The sequence below is a fragment of the Choristoneura fumiferana genome, chromosome 28 (assembly GCF_025370935.1).
Source record: "Choristoneura fumiferana chromosome 28, NRCan_CFum_1, whole genome shotgun sequence".
In the NCBI taxonomy this organism is placed as follows: Eukaryota; Metazoa; Arthropoda; class Insecta; order Lepidoptera; family Tortricidae; genus Choristoneura; species Choristoneura fumiferana.
This window is the reverse complement of record NC_133499.1, coordinates 43,211-61,542: the sequence shown is the minus strand read 5'-3', so window position 1 is coordinate 61,542 and position 18,332 is coordinate 43,211. Positions and strand designations below refer to the sequence as shown.

At 40.3% G+C, this 18,332-nt stretch overlaps 1 long non-coding RNA gene across 5 annotated transcripts; it reads left to right on the top strand.

Annotated features, from left to right (window-relative positions):
* The first annotated feature begins 2,293 nt into the window (after positions 1–2,293).
* Positions 2,294–15,820, top strand: LOC141443830 (uncharacterized). 5 transcript variants are annotated; one of them, XR_012453078.1, is made up of 6 exons: positions 2,294–2,738; positions 2,872–2,882; positions 6,449–6,628; positions 7,832–7,909; positions 9,828–9,923; positions 15,601–15,820. It is a non-coding gene; the product is annotated as an uncharacterized lncRNA (long non-coding RNA). The 5 variants fall into 5 exon arrangements; XR_012453077.1 differs by lacking the exon at positions 2,872–2,882 and having other exon boundaries at positions 2,295–2,738; positions 15,601–15,819; XR_012453076.1 differs by having other exon boundaries at positions 2,295–2,882; positions 15,601–15,819.
* Positions 15,821–18,332: the final 2,512 nt, after the last annotated feature.

Here is an 18,332-nt window from a genome sequence, read left to right as displayed (position 1 = left end):
GGTAATCCACAGTTTGATTAAGACTGATTTAAATAGATCGATAGATAGATAATTTATTTGATATGCAAGCACACAAAATCTAAAAAACTAGGGCATAAAATGCAATGCTTGGTGCAGCGGTTGAAACAAATAATTAGACTTACATTATATTCCTCCTATGGAATATTGTATCCCAGTCTAGCCCTGGCTTCCTGGGTTCATCCTCCGAGTCGCTGGACACCAAAGGGTTGAAGAATTTTATTTTGCAATATTTTCTCCGTGACACAGCTGTCAAGCTCTTGCTCTGTCAAGAAGTTAATGGTATCAGGCGTTGATGTGCACCTGAAATTATTATCATTTAAAGTAACTTTCGCCGCTGCTTCGTCCGCATGGAATATGGTTATTGTGCACCATTCTCTCAGGAATTGTGCATTTTGCCGAAATAAAATTAGCCTATGTCACTTTTTGGCTTATAAACTATCACTATGCTAAAAAAATCACGTCAATCCGTCACTCCGTTTCGACGTGAAAGACAGACAAACATACAAACACACACTTTTGCATTTATAATATTAGTATGAATTATCAGGCAGGTATAGGTATTAGCGGGCTATTTTCCGCAACTTCGACGTCTAAGTGCGCCTATTTTGGCGTGATAATTATCAGGAAGGCAGTTGAATGTAACTGATAGGTGCCTGTATCTATGAGATACAAATTAATATACCATGCCCAAATGTGCCAACGAGCCTTGTGTATCCAACAAACAGAAGCAGTAATAGTGTAAACACGGTAAAGAGACATTGTATTTCATTGCATTTCTGTGCCTTATGCTATTGGTGTTTGATTTTAATATTTAGATTAGATTTTTTTAGAAAAATATGGCTCTGTCCATTGGAGGACAATTTTGCAGTGTCTAGTAGGTTTTGCCGTTGCTTACGGTAAAAAATCTAGAGAAAACGAAATGGAGAGGTAATAGTCCTGAAAGATTTATCAATACCGATTTTAATTATTTAAACTGGGTACCTAGTTTTAGGACAAACTTTTTACCAGATTATTTTTTATTTCCTATATGAAACAACAGATCTCTCTATTGTTATCCCCGCTATACAATATTCAATTAATATACACTGTAACCTGTACTGTATGTTTACGTATTCTGGTTTAATTTAGTATTGTATACCTAGCAGGGACACCAACCATAAATCTAAAAATAAATCAATATAATACTGCAGATTCACTACTATTAACCTTTTTTTTCTAATTAACCTTCTTTTTGCCAGTAGGATCTTTCGAATAGCATAGCATAACCTTTGTACTTAGTTTTAATAAATAGGTACAATTAGTCAACAAAGTAACTAATAAAAAGATGCAGAAATAAAACTACCCGTCAATAAAGAATTTTCTTAGTTTCTATGAATAAAATGCAGATTAGATGAACTTTTTGTTGTTTTTATATATTTATCTGCAATACTTTATAAGATAAAGCTTTAGATACCATAAATTGTTTTGAAAACACCAAAACAATCAGTTGTAAGTAAATGTAAACCACAAAATGATAACTTTGTTCTACTTACCAGATCGTATTGTCGTATGTGCTCCATTGTTCAATTAAAAGTATTAATTCCTTAAGAGGATATAACGAATTGCACGTGTTTTATTTTAAAATTCTAATGTCAATCAAAACACTGTTTTCACACGCCGGGAGTTTCACTCACGGTCACGGTGTGTTTCTTTGGGGACCAGTAATGCTCGACCCTATACTGCTCAGCCATCACTGTACGACCTTGATAATACGAACTCAATTTTGGATTTATAATTATCAAGTCGTCAATATTAGGTCGGCATTATAGGTTGTCCCAAATTTTGCTCGGCCTGTTTATGCTCGACCTGTTATTTACGTCGTATAATCGGAATTCCAATCGGAATCGAATGACCATAGATTTGTGTTTAGGTTGTGTTAGGTCCATGTGACCAAATTGCGCGAGCCGAGCGAGCGTAAGCGAGCGTGCCGCGGCAGCGGCCGGCGAAGCGCCAGGACCAAATTTAATTTATTTTCTACTAAATTTATTAATATTCGGTGTACACGAAAACATGATCAATCGTGCGAATGCGTTCTGTCATTAAAGTGTGCTCCGATTATTAGGTCGTACAAATCAGGTTGTCCAATAGCACCTTGAACATTATCGGTACAGGGTGATAAAGCTCGACCCGTCCTGTTTCCAAAAGGACATGTGATGATAATTATCAGGTCTTACAAAATCGGTCAAGCATTGCCAGGCTGTATAACTACACCCGTTTTTCAATTCACGCTATGGTCTCTTCTCAATAGTATGCAGGTTCCTCAATTTGCATAGAAGCTAGCGAAATCTAGCGCTCCTTGTTAAAATAACTTACCTATAAATTCTGCTTTCTTGCCATAACCAAAATATAAGTGAAAGTACATCAATATGTTTTTATATCATATTAAACATTCATTCTTAATAATTAAACATTTTATTCAAAGATTCATTAAACTTTCTCAAGCAATTTGTAAAGAACAGAGAACATTTTACTAGTAACATTGCTTACCTAATCGTACCTACTTTACCGTATCTGTCGATTCCGCCATTGCTTTTCCCTTCGGTAAAAAATACAAAATGTCGGTCGGCAGTTTTAAAGAAAACTTGTTGTTACAGTTTTTCCAACCTTTCGTTGCCTTTATTTGAGTGAATTGTTAATTAATTAAAGTGTTTTAGTGCTTCCTCCATTAATTCGTTGAGGTGAGCCGACTTGAGCCTTCGGCTCCTTCGATTTTTTGTCGAGACGAGATAGAATTTGATTTAATTATTTCACTACTAACGTATTTGTTAAAATATGTATTCTCGTTTGCTGCGTGCCGGGATGCATGACAAGAAGTGGAAAAGGTAAATAAAACCATTCTAATAAAATAGTTTTCCAATTGTAAGATTGAGTTTTCAGTCTCGTGAAATATTGAACTATAAGCTTGGCAAAGGCGAATTATATCGCTAGTTATACATTCTAAGTGTATTTAAAAGGTTAATAATTAATCATTAACCGTTGTTGAGAGGATTTTTTATTTTGATCAATGTTTTTGGCGTCACAGCCATCGTATCACATCATTATTATGCCTGGAGATTCCTATACATTACAATACTCTTTGGCCTGGAGTCTCTCTCCCAATAAGGCTGATCATGTGTACCAAAGCCTCAATAAAATATAAAAAAACTAACCCGAGTGCGAGTCGGACTCGCGCACCGAAGATTATGTACGAAAAGTTGGTCAGACTATACCAAAGCGGGGAACCACACATTTTTTTTTATTGCTTGAAACGCGTAAAAACAGGAATCAAAAAAGACATAGCCATATTTTGGACAGAAAATTTTCAAGTAAAATTACTATGGAGCCAGGACTTAAAATTCAAAACAATGTTATTTTCTATGTGAGTATAAACCCTATTTTAAATAATTGTTATAATTAGAGTATGTTAAAATGAGCATCTTTTAAAAGGGGTACTTTTCACTGTGACCAACTACAGATGAGATAGAAGTAGAAGAAAGAAAATTAGCATTCAACTTATATTTTAATCAAACATTGCTGATGACATTTCAATCATCATAACAGGTAAAAATAAATAAACTTACAATACTGAAATAAATAAAACTGTTTATATCATAATAAACTGGTAAAAGGACAGCAATTTGAATGTTAATTTAAATAAAACTACATATGTACAATTTCGAAATGGAAAGGCTTATTTTGAAAATATCACTGTATCATTATGATAATCAAATAATGAGAGAATCAAACGAAGCACGATTTCTAGGTATAATTTAATATAGATAATAAGTGTTCATGGAAACCGCATGTTCAGAGTATAGTAAATAAAATAAATTGTTTTGCTTATACACTGGCGGCTTACAAAAATTGCAAATGAACAAACAGCACTAAATGCATACCATGGCTACGTTGGATCAATATTAACATATGTATACTATTGTGGGGAAATTCAGTAGACATTAATAGGGTATTTATTGGTCCAAAATAATGTATAAGTAGCATATGTAATGTCCCCCCTCTAACTACTTGTAAACCGCTGTTTGAACGGTTGAATTTACTGATAGTCCCTTGTTTATATATTTTTGAAATATGTAACTGTCAAATTACATCGAAAGCACTAAAACAAAACAGCAAGTGTGCCTTTTAATACCAGATACCCAAATAAACTAATTTATCCTAAAACTAACACACACTTGTATTGCAGAAACTGTTTTCCAATGGCAATACGAATATTTAATAAGTTGCCTAAGAGCATAGCTGAGTTGCCCAGGAGTAAATTCAGATTTAAATTATATCAGTGGCTTAAAGACAAAGCATTTTATTTAATTAAAGAATATTTAAAATAATAATTGACATTATCACAGGGTTACATTGATCTATAAATTAATAACTATTATTCAATTTAGATTATTTATTTATATTACAAAATTAATTGTCTTTTTAGTGAACTTATTTAATAAGTTAATGTTTTCATGCCAGTGTTTTTGGTTACATGTGTCACTGCACCTTAACACATTTTTATAAAACCATTTATTACCTTGTCTAAAGCAAAATAAATTATTTCATTTCATTTCAACAATAGCTAAGATTAACGGCTTAATTCAGTTCTGGCAATTCGCCGGCCGCTGCCGCGGTACGCTTGCTTCGCTCGCTCGGCTCGGCTCGTGCGTTGTGGACTCAATTCATACTAACCACTGCTCGCTTTGCTTGTACCTAAATTTCAAACTTTGGGTCCCTATATCTTGGCTATTTTTAATTACAGAGAAAAATTTGTCTAACAAAATACACTTATTTTAACGTATTCTATACAGAAACATCATTTAAAATATATGTCATCATGACTTCTTTTTGCCAAAAAAATTCCAAGTCCCCGGCTCCTTGCAAAAAATTTAAAACTTTGGGTACCTTTATCTCAGCCATTTTTGATTACAGAGAAAAGTTGTTCAAGTAAAATGCGCTTATTTTAACGTACTCTATTTGATAACATCATTGAAAATATGTGTCATCATGACTTCTTTTTGCCAAAAAATTTCCAAGTCCCGGCTCCTTGCAAAAAATTTAACACTGGGTACCTTTATTTCGGCCATTTTTGATTACAGAGAAAAGTTCTTCAAGTAAAATACGCTTCTTTTAACTTACTCTATTTGATAACATCATTTAAAATATGTGCCATCATGCCTTAATTTTGGTAAAAAATTCTAAGTGTAAAAATTAAGATGTAACAAAAATACAGCAACCCTGCGCCTAAGTAAAATGTATTTTATATTGGTCACTGAAAAATTAAGATTTTCAGATTTTTTTGATTGACTGCTATAAAAGCTACCTTTATACCAAATTTCAAGTTTTTAGGACAACTTGTAGGTAATTTGTATGGAAACACCTTTTTTAATGAGGGTATATTTTGTTTGGGTTGATTTCGAAGGTTAATTTTTTACAGAGCTTCAAGGTACTGCACACCAGGTTTGAGTATTGATATTAATTTCGGCATGCTACCTCCACATTGAAGATTGTCCCGTGTGGAAAATTATGCTTAGAGCCCTATGTCCCTGATGAAAAAGGATCTTAAAAGACAGACAGATCATTGTATAGCGATCATTTAAGGGTTCGGTTTTTAGAGTTCCGGACCCAAAATGGCAAAAACGGAACCCTTATAGTTTCGCCATGTCTCTGTCTTTCTGTCTGTCTGTCTGTCTGTCTGTCTGTCTGTCTGTCTGTCTGTCTGTCTGTCTGTCTGTCTGTCTCTGTCTGTCTGTCTGTCTGTCTGTCTGTCTGTCTGTCTGTCTGTCTGTCCGTCCGTCCGTCCGTCCGCGGCTTTGCCCAGGGACTATCAATGCTAGAAAGCTGTAAATTAAATTTTTTTTAGGGTACCTCCCATAGACGTAAAGTGGGGGTGATTTTTTTTCTCATCCTAACCCTTTAGTGTGGGGGTATCGTTGGATAGGTCTTTTAAAACCCTACTGGTTTGCTAAGACAATTTTTCAATTCAGTGATTTGTTTGCGAAATATTCAACTTTAAAGTGCAAATTGTCATTAAAATAGGGCGTTTTCATTAAAATTCACAACCGTAGTAAGTATATCAAACTTAAAAGGAAAACTATAACGGCAAGTTTGCTTGAGAATTATTAGTAGTTTAAGAGTAAATAGCAGCCTAAGGTATAAAATATACCTAAACTTGGAAGATTCCGTATAAAATACGAAATCCTTAGAAAAATATTACTAAATATTTTCGTAATGGCTACGGAACCCTATTTTGGGCGTGTCCGACACGCTCTTGGCCGGTTTTATCCCTTTTGAAGCACAAGTGCAAATTTGTTTCATGAGGATAAAACACAAGTGCACATATAAGAACAAGTGCGCAATTGTGCTTTACACGAATCTGAAAAAAGAGTAACATATTTATTTTTATTTATAGGTGTAAGTTTTCATGTGTTTCCGGATCCAGCCAAGGAAATAGACAGATTTCGAATGTGGGGTCAGAATGTTCGATGACATACATTTTCAAGAATAGGACAGTGAGTCAACAACAAAAAAAAATATTGTTATGATAAACAGAGATTGAGCAAAGCTGCAATACCCGTGCTTAACTTACCAGGTATGTATATATAAAGAAATACTTTGCATTTATAATGATACGCAGGTGGTAGGTGGGTAGTCTGGTAGTTGACCTATGACCTCACAAGCAGAATGTTGTTGTTGTTTTTTTTTTGACTGGATAGCAAACAAGCAAGTGGGTCTCCTGATGGTAAGAGATCACCACCGCCCATAAACATCTGCAACGCCAGGGGTATTGCAGATGCGTTGCCAACCGAGAGGCCTAAGATGGGATACCTCAAGTGCCAGTTATTTCACCGGCTGTTTTACTCTCCACGCCGAAACACAACAGTGCAAGCACTGCTGCTTCATGGCAGGATTAGCGAGCAAGAAGGTGGTATAGAACTCTGGGTGGACCTTGCACAAGGTCCTACCACCTGTTGTTGATTCAAACCTCTTAGTTTTTCGGATTTATGTGTGAAATAACATTAACCATAAGCTTTTTGGTGAAAGAATACATGGTGAGGAAACCTGCACGCACTTGTGATCAGTGGTATGTGTGAAGTTCCCAACTTGCACTGGGCACTGGGCCCTCCCTCTATCAGTGAGGAAGCCTGTGGCCAGTGGTGTGATATACATATTGTATATATGCTGGAGCTGACGATGATGATGGACTTATATTGGCCAACGAAAGCTGTACCAGACAAACTGCGGCAAATTAAAAAGAAATGTGGCTGACAACTCTTGCTGTACACTGTTTAAACAATGTTGATACTTAGATATTATTAAAATTTTCCAGATCTTAAATTATACTTCGAGACTTCAAGCTACACCAACATTAATTATAGTAATGTGTGAAAGTTGATGATGTACTTTAGGAGTCCCTTGGTCAATTTTATGACTTTTGTCAGTGTCCATTTATGTACAGTCCAGACGCATCAATTTTGGACCATTTTGACCAGATTGGCATTGAATATAGTCTTCTAACATTTTAATTATAATATAATCTTATAAAATTTTGCATTTTGAGAATGGTAGGTTGAATTGAACAAAAAATAATTTATTTATTTCTTAGAGCAGAAATATCGAAACTATCTAAGCCGGGTTAGAATTTATTTATTTATTATTTAACAAATTTGATGTGGAATGTCAATATGTCAATTTTGACAGTCTTCTAAAATGACACCAGATTAAAGTTTGGTAAAAAATGCGTGGACAGCTTTTGCTGGCCAGATTCTAACAACTTTATTGTTTGTAATTACAGGTTCAACTCAAATTGAAGTATCTGCTGCAAGGACAATAGACACCTTTAATACAGATTTGCCTACAACAAGCACTGCAGGTAATTTCATGCGACTGTTGTTTATTTAAACAGACTTATATTGAAGTGGGTGATGTAAGTAGATACAGTTATGTGTATGCGAACCAAGCAAATCAATTTTGGAATACACTATTATTGATGAAAATGTGTGCATTCTGTTGGGTGCCTGTATTTGAATTACACGGATTTGCATAATTTACCATTTTCACTTCTGTTAGTAAAATTTTAATTGCCTCATGACAACATGGGAGACTGACTAGTTTTGGCAAACTAATTTTTTTCCAATTAATCTAAATAAGTAATTAGTATAAATAATTAGGTTTATGTTTGTGACAAGCAAGATATGTGACAGCCAATACAGGACACAATACATTTATATTTAACTACTATATTAAAAAAAATATATGTATATTACTTTTTAGGGTATGTACCATACCTCGAAAACAAATAAGTTTTCTATTAATAACCTAACCATAAAAATTTCATTTTGAATACAAGCTTTTTACGCTGACTGTTCTTTTTGTTGACTGTACTTGCATTGTCACCCAAATTACATTTGTATACCAAATTTCAAGTCGATGCTATTAACCGTTGAAGAGTTCCGCCCTGCAGAGACAATCCTGGCTGGACTACTAGGATGTTACTACCAGATTATTGTGTTGTCACGCGATTTATATAAGTATTCCAAATTTCAAGTCAATCTGACTACTGGAAGTTGGTCAAATTATACTTGCAAGATTTGACTACAGACAGAGACAGACAACGGGAGTAGGTGAAACTAAATAAAAGCTTGTAAAAATGCAATTTTTAGTAAAAGCTCTTTTGCCAACTATAGTGTTTATTCGGAAACCAGCATAAGATAAACAAAAAAATTGATACACAATAATAATAATAATAATAAATATCACGGGACAATTCACACCAATTGACCTAGTCCCAAAGTAAGCTTAGCAAAGCTTGTGGTATGGGTAACTAAGCAACGGATAAATATAATTATGTAGATATAGATACATACTTAAATACATATTAAACACCCAAGACCCGAGAACAAACATTCGTATTTTTCATACAAATATCTGCCCCGACACGGGAATCGAACCCGGGACCTCAAGCTTCGTAGTCAGGTTCTCTAACCACTAGTCCATCTGGTCATCTAAACACAAGAATTTAACTGAAACTCAATGTCAACTGGAAGAGATCCCTGTTAGGGATGATTTTGCCACACACACACACACACACACGCACGCACGCACGCACGCACGCACGCACGCACGCACGCACGCACGCACACACGCACGCACGCACGCACGCACACACACACACACACACACACACACACACACACACACACACACACACACACACACACACCATCACCATAATTTCGATTAAATTTTAGAAAGTACCTCATTTACAACTAGTGCTAAATTTAATTTTTGAATACCTTTGTTCACTAATATAATTTTATAATAATAATAGTCTAGATGGTTTAACAATTAATATGGTAAAATGTATTAACTTTCCGCCTCAGTTTTGTTAACCAACATACAAATTGGTTACCTACAGAACAGGCCTTGGCTAGTGTAGGAGTCAGTGTAATTTATTGTAAAGTACCACCATTTTTGAAAAAAAAAATTGTATGTGTAGTTTGAATTGAATAAAAAAAAATGAAATTGAATTAAAATTAAATTTTCTGTACAATAAAGAGCTTTACATACATACATACATTACTATATGAGTGAAAGTATGTATTGTAGATTTGAATTAAGTTCTCTTTACGTTGTCCAACATTTCTACTCACTCAATCAGTCATTGAGGTGTAAAGAATTGTATAAGATCTTGAAACGAAATTTTGCAACTGCTTGATCCCCAATTTATAGCATTCTATACAAATAGCTGTTTTCATATAATATTATAATTATATATTTGGGGATTGCAGGTGTACAGGTTCCAACTGGAGAAATAGCTGCTGGAATTGCTTCCTTGAACAAGACAGCTGGTATCACCATTGATATTCCAAAGCCTAGAACTTCAGGTAAGCAACTGGTCACCCACATATTTATTTATTTATTTATCGTTATCATCAGCCTATTTACGCCGTACTGCTGGGCACAGGCCTCCTCTCACAATGAGTGAGCTTGGGCTATAGTTCTCACGCAGGCCTAGTGCGGATTGAGAACTTCACACACGCCATTGAATTTCTTCGCAGGAGTGTGCAGTGTTCCTCACGATGTTTGCCTTCACCAAAGAGCTCATGGTAAATTACAAATGTAATTCCGCATATAAATTCCGAAGAACTCGGAGCTGGGCTGGAACCCACGACCCTCTGCTTTTGTTGCGGACAACCACGCGACGCTGTAGTTTTAATTAGTTTCTAATTAGATTTAGAGGCTGTTTCACCACCCGTTGATTAGTGTTAACTGACGGTTAGATGTGATGTCTCTATTTGTTGTGTTAGAATAAACGGAGACGGCATCACATTTAACCGTCGGTTAACGCTAATCAATGGATGGTGAAACAGCCCCTTAAGCTTCAATTATATAGATTCTAATTAGATTTTAAGATTATTGTATATTAGTACTGTAATTTAGCTTTAATTAGGTTAAGTTTCCCGAAATAATGATTTTTGAAGTTGATTTTTGCGACACTAGCCCATACCGAATAATAAATGCGACGACTGCGATATGAATGGGCTACTTCTCCGTTGATGCGCACCTCGGCGGGCTGATTGGTTCCGGCGCAGCATGGCGTAGCAACCGACGCCTCAACAGGCGCCTAAACCGGAGCCGAAGCGGTGCCTATCTCCGCCACCACCCGAACACAAGCGGCGCCGTTCGCCACCAGCGAGGCATCGAGAAGCTCGCCGAGGCACTGGAAAAGATGGCGCGGGTGCGTCCACCACCGCGCCAAGTGTACGAGCTGCCTTCCTTCTCCGATGCGGCGAGGGAGTGGCTGCCGTTCCAGGCGGCTTACAACGAATCGTCGAAGGCGTACAGCTTCACGCCAAACGATAACATGGCGCGGCTGCGCTCATGTTTGCGCGGCCCCGCACGCGAAGTAGTGGAGTCGCTGCTGCACACTGCCGCCAACCCCGAGGCGGTGATGCAGACCCAGCGGCAGTGTTACGGACGTCCAGAGGTCCTGGCATCAAAAGCCTTGGACGACTTAAAGAAGCTGCCGCGCTTGGGATCGACCACCACCGAGATCAACACATTCGCGGTGAAGTTGCAGACCATAGTGACAGTGCTGGGGTCCATTGAGCAGCAGGGCTACCTCGCCAGCCCCCTGCTCGCGCGGAATGTCATGGAGAAGCTGAGCCAGCATCTCCGGGCACGCTTCGGCGACTACGCGGCCGAGCAGATAACCACGATGGAGCCGCAGATCATGGTACTTTCGCGCTTTCTCATGCGCGAGGTGGACCGTGCCCTCCGATACGCTTACACTTCAGGGGGTACGAAGTCCGCCGCCGCCGCAGCCGTCCCGACGAGAGGTGGCCCGACCGACGCCTGCCAAACCAGCGAAGCCGATCCAGCGACCGATCTAAACCACTGAGGCGCAGGACGCGCGCAATTGCCTCGCCTGCGGAGGCGGCCATCCAACTCCGCGCTGCAAATGGGTCGCGCAGATGGCGGTGAACGAGCGCTGGCGGTGGGCACGCGACAACCGGGTCTGCTTCCGGTGCCTCGACCGGCAGCACCGCCGCGTCACCTGCCGCGTCGACTGGTGCCGCCACGTGCGCCATCCGCTGCTGCAACTCCAAACCGTCGACGATCGCGACCGCGTGCCGCCCCCGGAACGGCCATCAACATCGAAATCGGCGCCGCCTCCGGGTGGGCAGGCGCCGACCGCGGACGAACAATCTGTGGCAACAGTGCGCGAGGACAACGACGGGTCCAAAGTGCTTCTAAAAATGTGCCGTGGGCGAGTGAGCCGTTCTGAATCTGTTCGCGAAGAACTACGCCGAGCCCGCGAGCGGCGAAGAGGTATTCGACCCACGCGCCTGGGTCCTGCCGCACTTCGCGGTGAGGAACGTCAATAAGCCCGGCAAGCTGCGCCTGGTGTTTGACGCGGCGGAGCCGAAGCCAGGGCCGCTGTCTCAGTGACTTCCTGCTGGAGGGCCCCACCTACTGCAATCAAAGACGTACTTATCGAAAAATCTGACGTATATTCCCAGCCTTAATTATTCGGCTAATCTACGTATCGGTATTTCACCAGTAGATATTTCTCCTAAATCTTATTTGCCCAAATAACTACGTAGTCAGTCCCAAAGTTCTGTCACAAATGAAAATAAGGATCAAAACAAAGTACCAATCAGTTTTGAATAAATTATATACCATTTTAAAGTACATTTAATAAAAAATTAAAATTATTTAAAATTATTCAAAATGACTTCCTTTGTTTTTAATACAGGCCCTTAATCGGCGCAGCCAGTCGTCTATCGCAGCACGCACCATTTTCATGTCTATTTCAGCGACTGCTTTTCTTAAATATTACTTCAGGCTCTCCAAATTTTTATGGGTTTAGCACAGACCTTCCCCTCTAAGACCTGCCAAATTTTAAAGTCCAGAGGATTAAGGTCCGGACTGGAGGAAGGCCAATCTTCGTGTTTTATAAAGTCGATTTTTTGACGGTCAAACCAGGCTTGAGTGGTCTTGGCTTTGTGTGCTGGCGCAGAATCCGGCTGGAACACAAAATTATGTCCTGAAAATAGCGTGTTGGGCAGATCTTTGACATGCTTATCCAAAACCGTCTCTTGGTACACTTTCGCACTGATTTTGACCCCTTTTTCGCAAAAATGAACCTCAGTTGGTCCGTAATAAGATCAGAGAATACTCTTCAGAACTCCTAGCGTACACTCTATCATTCTGTTTATTGTACTTCTCTTCAATATCGAAAATCTTTTCGTCTGTTTCGTCTGGACGCCGAGGACGGCGGCGCGTTCATCCGGTGGGCGCGCGGCTTGCCGGCCATAGCAGCGCTACGCCTGAACCGGAGCTACGCGCTCGGCCACTACGAGCTCCACGCGTTCGTAGACGCGAGCGAGAGCGCCTACGCCGTAGCGAACTACCTGCAAACGACCGACGCCGCATGGGCGGTTACGACGACTTTGGTGGCTGGAAGAGCCAAGGTCGCCCCCCTGCGGCAACAGCATCCCGCGGATGGAGCTGCAGGCGGCCCTCATCGGGGCCCGCCTGGCGGCTACGATCGTCGCTAAACAGCGACTTCAGTTGGAGCGCGTCGTCCGGTGGAGCGATTCACGAACGGTGTTGTCGTGGATACGGGACGACGCCAAACGCTACACGCCATTTGCTCAGCGAGATAGCCGAACTAACCCAGCCCGAGCAGTGGCGCTGGGTACCGACCCAAGCGATCCCGGCTGACGACGCTACGCGAGCGGACAGTACTCCCGAGATCGCCGCCACCGACCGGTAGTTCACCAGGCACGATTTTCTGCGCCTGCCAGAGAACCAGTGGCCGCAGGAACCTCCGACAATGCGAGAAGCCAGCTTATTGGTGAGTGCAAGCGATAACAGTGCGAGTGACAAGTCACCGCGAGTGGACAGCTACCAGAGATTTTGCGATTTTCGAGTTTCGAAAAACTCATTCGAGCCACCGAACCGCGCTGTAAAAAGCGAACTATCGACTTAGTGCGACGAGAGGAGCACCTCTACCAACGGAGGTGCCAGACGAACGACTTCGCCTCCTCCAAAGCGGGGAGAGGCTACCGAAGAGGAGCCGCCCTTACGCGCTCGACCCCGTCCTGGAGGACGGCCTGCTGCGGATGCGCGGGCGAATCAACGCCGCGCCGGTGCCGGGCCTAGAGAAGAGGCCCGGCATTCTTGATGGGCGACACGCCTTCGTGCGCCTTCTGATCGAGAGGGCGCACCGCGACGCCGCCCACTCATCCAACGAGCGGGTGGTCAATGACCTGCGGCACCGGCTGTGGGTGCTCCATCTGCGCTCCACCGTTAAGAAGGTGGCGCGCGCCTGCCGCACGTGCGCCTTGCGACGCGCGACAGCCCGACCTCCAGCGATGAGCGACCTGCCGCGGGCTCGGATCGAGCCGCACTGCCGGCCCTTCACCAACTGCGGGGTCGATTATTTCGGCCCCCTCACCATCGGACGGCGGCACGAGAAGAGATGGGTGGCGCTGTTCACGTGCCTTACGACGCGCGCCGTCCATCTCGAGACGGTGGTCAACCTCTCCACCGACTCCGCCATCATGGCGCTGGCTGCGGCGCTTGACGGCTCGTCGCGGGTGGCCCCGGCTCATGTACAGCGATAACGCTACATGTTTCCGCGAGGCCGACACCGAGCTGCGCGCCGCCTGCACCGAGTGGCTGCCAGCGCTGCGCGACTATGCGCTGCGCCATCGGATCAGACGCCAACCTGCCCCGGAACGTGCGGTCGCGCGGGGTCATAGAAGCTGTCTTCCCCGGACCGGATGGTGGCGTCCGGAGCGCGGACGTGCGCACGACGGGCGGCGTGTTCCGGCGGCTGGCTGTTCTCCCGACTGAAGAAGGAGCCTCCGCTGCGGATGCGGCGGGGGGAAATGTTGCTGACGGCCACGCGACGCTGTAGTTTTAAGTAGTTTCTAATTAGATTTGTGGCGTTATCTGGGAAAAGGTACCTTGTTGTCGGTATTGAGTTATTGATATCCCCATAATCTACATACATTTAGCTATCGAACCATGTAAGAAACATGCATGTAGGTTTAAAAGATATTTTTAAAAAAATTGTTGAAACTCAAAAGCCAGAAAAGGTGATTATGAGAAAATTGAATTCAAACTTATACACCCCATAAAAGTATGTTGTTGAAAGTTACATTGATTTTTCGATTCGCGATACGAATTACCCGAAGAAATACAGTCCACTACCCGAACTGCGAGTTTTTTCTTCTACCCGATTGATCCCAAGGCTGTCGTGTCGACGACAGCTTTATTTATACTTTCACAAAAATAATACAAAAGGTAAACTTAAGGCTTCCTCTGATAATGCCCCATGACGCCAAATTAGATTAGGTTTTTCACAAAGTGCAAGTTTAAAATTACTTTTTAAAAGTGAGAGAGAGAGAGTTTACCTGCATTTAGTGACTTGTCGGGTCATGTGTTACCGCAACCTACACCATAGCATTTCCTACTTAATCGTCCGAAAAATCTTGATTACTGGCATACAGCTAAGAGGTGTGTGGCACCTTCTCTTGTAATTATTATGGCTTAAGGCCTAGCTGGCGTAACGGCCCGGCCCTGACTACGCTTTACCGAATGCGCGGCGAGCGATTTTCTTGTACATTGTGTTGATTTGTGGTGTTCAATAAAAATAGTTGTATGGTATTGTATTACTTGTGCTCAAAATCTTATTACTATAATAATTGATTTAAGACATATTTCAATTGAAAGAAAACTAGCAAATGTAACACCTGATAGGTACACTAGCAAAGCTAAAAAATTACTAATACGTTGCCAGCCTAGAAGTCTGAGATTGAAATGCCTCTGGTTGTGCCTCTAGCTGTGTCTTGCTGATCAGCGATAAGAATAGAGAGTAAAATGGTGTTGCGATCTCGACGGACCTTCCGCAAAATCCTACTTGACTAGTTGATCAGCTATGCGATCTTATCTTAGTGTTAATCCAATACAGCATTATATATAATGCATTATAATTAGTTCAGTTTCTTACATTTCCAATCAATAATTCATTTTATTAATTTTCAGGAATTCGTAAGAACAAAAAATGGAATTCTGAAGCAGAGTCCACGAAGAAACAGCTGACAAAATTGCAAGCGAAATTAAATAAAGTTTTAAGAGTCGAAAACTCGTTCAAATGCAGATTGGCACTAGCATCACGAATACGAAAAACTGCAATTTTTGAAATGCTCAACCATACAGATTGCACAGATAGAAAATATTGTATACGAAATTTTTAAACTGTTTTCTAATAAGTAATATCTCGGATTATAATAAAGCTACACCACCGCAAGCTATAACGTTACACCTGGATTACAATTTCTTGACATGTGATACAGAAAAACTGGCGAACTATATAGTTTGCATATGTAATTGGAGCAAAGAGGTAAACCAAATTTTGGCAGGGAAATCAAATTGTATTGATAAATCGACAGTATAAAAATTAGCATAAAAAAAAAATATCGTGGGACACTTGACACCAATTGACCAAGTACCAAACTAAGCAAAGCTTGTACAGTCGAGTTCAAATATATGAGCATAACCAAGGCTTCAAATATAAATGTACATGGAAGGGTACTTTTATATCTGAGCAGATTCATCAATCAAACATATGTACACATGAGCAAGCCTTTCAGTAATATCTACACAACTGGAAACTCAAAAATATGTTCTCTACAAATATTTTTAAAATTATTTGATCTACTGAAAGTACATAAAAATATACGCAAGGGTTATGAGGAACAAGGATGTAGCCATCTTGTTCTGAGAGGAGGCCTGTGCCCAGCAGTGGGACGTATTAAGGCTGGGGTGATGATGATGAGCTGGCAATGTCGCATTTTTTTACTTTATTATTACGATATCATGATTAATTATTTGCATTAGACACATTTACTTATATACTAAGAACAATTCTTACGGTCCACATTTTAATTTTTCATTCAATTTCTATGGAATAATCCGAAAAAAAACCGGCCAAGAGCGTGTTGGACACGCCGTAAATAGGATTCCGTAGCCATTACGAAAAAATTAAGTAATATTTTTCTAAGGATTTCGTATTTTATACGCAATCTTCCAAGTTTAGGTAAATTTTATACCTTAGGCTGCTATTTACTTTTAAACTACTAATAATTTTCAAGCAAACTTAACCGTTATAGTTTTCAGTCTAAGTTTGATATACTTACTATCCTGATTTTCTTCAAATTTTTCCACACAAAGGCGTAAAGGTATACGCAATCCGATTTCCGACCAATTCCACCAAAACTCCCGAGCCCGATTTTGTAACTTCAAAGTTCAAAATCACAAAAACGGCTGAACCGATTTTGAAAAAGCATGTCTAAGAACCATCGCCCTGATTTGAAATAAAAAAAAAACTGCAATCAAATCGGTCCACCTGTTTAAGAGCTACGTTGCTACAGATAGACACGCATACAGACACACATAGCGGTCAAACTTATAACACCTCTCTTTTTACGTCGGGGGTTAAAAATAGTGCTACGATTACTCGTCTGTACTCCAGTTACTCCGGTGTTTTCATGGATTCGGATTGTAGTAATACGAAACCGCTCTAACACGGCAAGTAGAATAAAAAACTGGCCAAGAGCGTGTCGGACACGCCCGAAATAGGGTTCCGTAGCCATTACGAAAAAATTAAGTAATATTTTTTAAGGATTTCGTATTTTGTACGGTATATTCCAAGTTTAGGTATATTTTATACCTTAGGCTGCTATTTACTCTTAAACTACTAATGATTCTCAAGAAAACTTAACCGTTTTCCTTTTAAGTTTGATATACTTACTACCATCCTGTTTTTTTTTTCAAATCCCCCTAATGGACGCTAATATTTCGCAAACAAATCACTGAATCAAAAAATCGTCTTAGCAAACCCCTGATGGTTTTAAAAGACCGAGACGATACACTATAGGGTTGGATGAGAAAAAAATAAATCACCCCCACTTTACGTCTATGGGACCTTAAGGGGAGGTAACCTTAAAATTTTTTTTTTAATTTTTTTATTGTTCCATTTTGTCGGCTTAGTTTTCATATATATCCGTGCAAAATTGCAGCTTTCTAGCATTGATAGTCCTTGAACAAAGCCGTGGACTGACAGACCGACAGACAGACATGGTGAAACTATAAGGGTTCCGTTTTTGCGATTTTGGCTCCTGAACCCTATAAAATTCTTATTCTTATTCTTTTTCCCGCGGCTTCGCTCGCGTTAAATTTGGAGTAACATACATTTACCTTTTGCGATCTTTTTTTTTCGTGTTTTGTTTGATTGATTTTTCGGAGGATTAATGGAATTATACAAATACAGGCAGACGTTTTTTTAGATTCAGACAGATGGTGCAAATTTTGTAATTCAAAAATCATATTTGTACCAACTTTGGAATCATCATCATCATGTCAGCCGAAAGACGTCCACTGCTGAACATAGGCCTCCCCAAGGCGAACTTTGGAATGGAATGTGCAATTTTAGAAAATGTTAAAATAGTTACGCATTTCCTTTCATTTCATTTTTCCTCGGGATAAGAATAAGTTAATTCTGTACACAGCCACACAGCTGTCCCTGTAATGTGAAACAGGCTTCTTTAATCTAGGGAACTCGCAAAGTTCCCGCGGGATAGATGTAAATCTTTAGTTCGATTTACAAAAAAACTTAACTGATAGAAAGCTACACTATTTTTTTACTTTAATCCCGAGAAATTGTAAAGTTTCTGCGGGACATGAATTTCTATTTTGTTCTATTATAACATTCTTAA